The sequence below is a fragment of the Syngnathus typhle genome, unplaced genomic scaffold, assembly GCF_033458585.1.
Source record: "Syngnathus typhle isolate RoL2023-S1 ecotype Sweden unplaced genomic scaffold, RoL_Styp_1.0 HiC_scaffold_44, whole genome shotgun sequence".
NCBI lineage: Eukaryota > Metazoa > Chordata > Actinopteri > Syngnathiformes > Syngnathidae > Syngnathus > Syngnathus typhle.
Genome location: NW_026871950.1, coordinates 101,841 through 106,932, shown reverse-complemented (window position 1 = coordinate 106,932; position 5,092 = coordinate 101,841).

Here is a 5,092-nt window from a genome sequence, read left to right as displayed (position 1 = left end):
GCTGAGCACTTTTTCTGAATTGTGCCGCTCCCGTCACTCTGGTTAGGTTGGCATCGAAAAAAACGCTCTCGGGTGCTTTAGAGTGCCGAGTTATTCACTGCGCATGAAGAAATGACCACCTCCAACGTTTGGTTTATGTTTTATAAGCATTTTTAATTTTATTGCTTAAATCGCATTTTCTCGGCGAGCTGAGCACTTTTTCTGAATTGTGCCGCTCCCGTCACTCTGGTTAGGTTGGCATCGAAAAAAACGCTCTCGGGTGCTTTAGAGTGCCGAGTTTATCACTGCGCATGAAGAAATGACCACCTCCAACGTTTGGTTTATGTTTTATAAGCATTTTTAATTTTATTGCTTGAATCGCATTTTCTCGGCGAGCTGAGCACTTTTTCTGAATTGTGCCGCTCCCGTCACTCTGGTTAGGTTGGCATCGAAAAAAACGCTCTCGGGTGCTTTAGAGTGCCGAGTTATTCACTGCGCATGAAGAAATGACCACCTCCAACGTTTGGTTTATGTTTTATAAGCATTTTTAATTTTATTGCTTAAATCGCATTTTCTCGGCGAGCTGAGCACTTTTTCTGAATTGTGCCGCTCCCGTCACTCTGGTTAGGTTGGCATCGAAAAAAACGCTCTCGGGTGCTTTAGAGTGCCGAGTTTATCACTGCGCATGAAGAAATGACCACCTCCAACGTTTGGTTTATGTTTTATAAGCATTTTTAATTTTATTGCTTAAATCGCATTTTCTCGGCGAGCTGAGCGCTTTTTCTGAATTGTGCCGCTCCCGTCACTCTGGTTAGGTTGGCATCGAAAAAAACGCTCTCGGGTGCTTTAGAGTGCCGAGTTATTCACTGCGCATGAAGAAATGACCACCTCCAATGTTTGGTTTATGTTTAATAAGCATTTTTAATTTTATTGCTTAAATCGCATTTTCTCGGCGAGCTGAGCGCTTTTTCTGAATTGTGCCGCTCCCGTCACTCTGGTTAGGTTGGCATCGAAAAAAACGCTCTCGGGTGCTTTAGAGTGCCGAGTTATTCACTGCGCATTAAGAAATGACCACCTCCAACGTTTGGTTTATGTTTAATAAGCATTTTTAATTTTATTGCTTAAATCGCATTTTCTCGGCGAGCTGAGCACTTTTTCAGAATTGTGCCGCTCCCGACACTCTAGGTAGGCATCGAAAAAAACGCTCTCGGGTGCTTTAGAGTGCCGAGTTTATTACTGCGCATTAAGAAATGACCACCTCCAACGTTTGGTTTATGTTTTATAAGCATTTTTAATTTTATTGCTTAAATCGCATTTTCTCGGCGAGCTGAGCACTTTTTCTGAATTGTGCCGCTCCCGTCACTCTGGTTAGGTTGGCATCGAAAAAAACGCTCTCGGGTGCTTTAGAGTGCCGAGTTATTCACTGCGCATGAAGAAATGACCACCTCCAACGTTTGGTTTATGTTTAATAAGCATTTTTAATTTTATTGCTTGAATCGCATTTTCTCGGCGAGCTGAGCACTTTTTCTGAATTGTGCCGCTCCCGTCACTCTGGTTAGGTTGGCATCGAAAAAAACGCTCTCGGGTGCTTTAGAGTGCCGAGTTTATCACTGCGCATGAAGAAATGACCTCCAACGTTTGGTTTATGTTTTATAAGCATTTTTAATTTTATTGCTTAAATCGCATTTTCTCGGCGAGCTGAGCGCTTTTTCTGAATTGTGCCGCTCCCGTCACTCTGGTTAGGTTGGCATCGAAAAAAACGCTCTCGGGTGCTCTAGAGTGCCGAGTTTATCACTGCGCATGAAGAAATGACCACCTCCAACGTTTGGTTTATGTTTTATAAGCATTTTTAATTTTATTGCTTAAATCGCATTTTCTCGGCGAGCTGAGCGCTTTTTCTGAATTGTGCCGCTCCCGTCACTCTGGTTAGGTTGGCATCGAAAAAAACGCTCTCGGGTGCTTTAGAGTGCCGAGTTTATTACTGCGCATTAAGAAATGACCACCTCCAACGTTTGGTTTATGTTTTATAAGCATTTTTAATTTTATTGCCTAAATCGCATTTTCTCGGCGAGCTGAGCACTTTTTCTGAATTGTGCCGCTCCCGTCACTCTGGTTAGGTTGGCATCGAAAAAAACGCTCTCGGGTGCTTTAGAGTGCCGAGTTTATTACTGCGCATTAAGAAATGACCACCTCCAACGTTTGGTTTATGTTTTATAAGCATTTTTAATTTTATTGCTTAAATCGCATTTTCTCGGCGAGCTGAGCACTTTTTCTGAATTGTGCCGCTCCCGTCACTCTGGTTAGGTTGGCATCGAAAAAAACGCTCTCGGGTGCTTTAGAGTGCCGAGTTATTCACTGCGCACGAAGAAATGACCACCTCCAACGTTTGGTTTATGTTTTATAAGCATTTTTAATTTTATTGCTTAAATCGCATTTTCTCGGCGAGCTGAGCGCTTTTTCTGAATTGTGCCGCTCCCGTCACTCTGGTTAGGTTGGCATCGAAAAAAACGCTCTCGGGTGCTTTAGAGTGCCGAGTTTATTACTGCGCATTAAGAAATGACCACCTCCAACGTTTGGTTTATGTTTTATAAGCATTTTTAATTTTATTGCTTAAATCGCATTTTCTCGGCGAGCTGAGCACTTTTTCTGAATTGTGCCGCTCCCGTCACTCTGGTTAGGTTGGCATCGAAAAAAACACTCTCGGGTGCTTTAGAGTGCCGAGTTTATTACTGCGCATTAAGAAATGACCACCTCCAACGTTTGGTTTATGTTTTATAAGCATTTTTAATTTTATTGCTTAAATCGCATTTTCTCGGCGAGCTGAGCACTTTTTCTGAATTGTGCCGCTCCCGTCACTCTGGTTAGGTTGGCATCGAAAAAAACGCTCTCGGGTGCTTTAGAGTGTCGAGTTATTCACTGCGCATGAAGAAATGACCACCTCCAACGTTTGGTTTATGTTTAATAAGCATTTTTAATTTTATTGCTTAAATCGCATTTTCTCGGCGAGCTGAGCACTTTTTCTGAATTGTGCCGCTCCCGTCACTCTGGTTAGGTTGGCATCGAAAAAAACGCTCTCGGGTGCTTTAGAGTGGCGAGTTTATTACTGCGCATTAAGAAATGACCACCTCCAACGTTTGGTTTATGTTTTATAAGCATTTTTAATTTTATTGCTTAAATCGCATTTTCTCGGCGAGCTGAGCACTTTTTCTGAATTGTGCCGCTCCCGTCACTCTGGTTAGGTTGGCATCGAAAAAAACGCTCTCGGGTGCTTTAGAGTGCCGAGTTTATTACTGCGCATTAAGAAATGACCACCTCCAACGTTTGGTTTATGTTTTATAAACATTTTTAATTTTATTGCTTAAATCGCATTCTCTCGGCGAGCTGAGCGCTTTTTCTGAATTGTGCCGCTCCCGTCACTCTGGTTAGGTTGGCATCGAAAAAAACGCTCTCGGGTGCTTTAGAGTGCCGAGTTATTCACTGCGCATGAAGAAATGACCACCTCCAACGTTTGGTTTATGTTTAATAAGCATTTTTAATTTTATTGCTTAAATCGCATTTTCTCGGCGAGCTGAGCACTTTTTCTGAATTATGCCGCTCCCGTCACTCTGGTTAGGTTGGCATCGAAAAAAACGCTCTCGGGTGCTTTAGAGTGCCGAGTTTATTACTGCGCATTAAGAAATGACCACCTCCAACGTTTGGTTTATGTTTTATAAGCATTTTTAATTTTATTGCTTAAATCGCATTTTCTCGGCGAGCTGAGCGCTTTTTCTGAATTGTGCCGCTCCCGTCACTCTGGTTAGGTTGGCATCGAAAAAAACGCTTTCGGGTGCTTTAGAGTGCCGAGTTATTCACTGCGCATGAAGAAATGACCACCTCCAACGTTTGGTTTATGTTTAATAAGCATTTTTAATTTTATTGCTTAAATCGCATTTTCTCGGCGAGCTGAGCACTTTTTCTGAATTGTGCCGCTCCCGTCACTCTGGTTAGGTTGGCATCGAAAAAAACGCTCTCGGGTGCTTTAGAGTGCCGAGTTTATTACTGCGCATTAAGAAATGACCACCTCCAACGTTTGGTTTATGTTTTATAAGCATTTTTAATTTTATTGCTTAAATCGCATTTTCTCGGCGAGCTGAGCACTTTTTCTGAATTGTGCCGCTCCCGTCACTCTGGTTAGGTTGGCATCGAAAAAAACGCTCTCGGGTGCTTTAGAGTGCCGAGTTTATCACTGCGCATGAAGAAATGACCACCTCCAACGTTTGGTTTATGTTTAATAAGCATTTTTAATTTTATTGCTTAAATCGCATTTTCTCGGCGAGCTGAGCACTTTTTCTGAATTGTGCCGCTCCCGTCACTCTGGTTAGGTTGGCATCGAAAAAAACGCTCTCGGGTGCTTTAGAGTGCCGACTTTATCACTGCGCATGAAGAAATGATCACCTCCAACGTTTGGTTTATGTTTTATAAGCATTTTTAATTTTATTGCTTAAATCGCATTTTCTCGGCGAGCTGAGCACTTTTTCTGAATTGTGCCGCTCCCGTCACTCTGGTTAGGTTGGCATCGAAAAAAACGCTCTCGGGTGCTTTAGAGTGCCGAGTTTATTACTGCGCATTAAGAAATGACCACCTCCAACGTTTGGTTTATGTTTTATAAGCATTTTTAATTGTATTGCTTAAATCGCATTTTCTCGGCGAGCTGAGCACTTTTTCTGAATTGTGCCGCTCCCGTCACTCTGGTTAGGTTGGCATCGAAAAAAACGCTCTCGGGTGCTTTAGAGTGCCGAGTTTATCACTGCGCATGAAGAAATGACCACCTCCAACGTTTGGTTTATGTTTAATAAGCATTTTTAATTTTATTGCTTAAATCGCATTCTCTCGGCGAGCTGAGCGCTTTTTCTGAATTGTGCCGCTCCCGTCACTCTGGTTAGGTTGGCATCGAAAAAAACGCTCTCGGGTGCTTTAGAGTGCTGAGTTATTCACTGCGCATGAAGAAATGACCACCTCCAACGTTTGGTTTATGTTTAATAAGCATTTTTAATTTTATTGCTTAAATCGCATTTTCTCGGCGAGCTGAGCACTTTTTCTGAATTATGCCGCTCCCGTCACTCTGGTTAGGTTG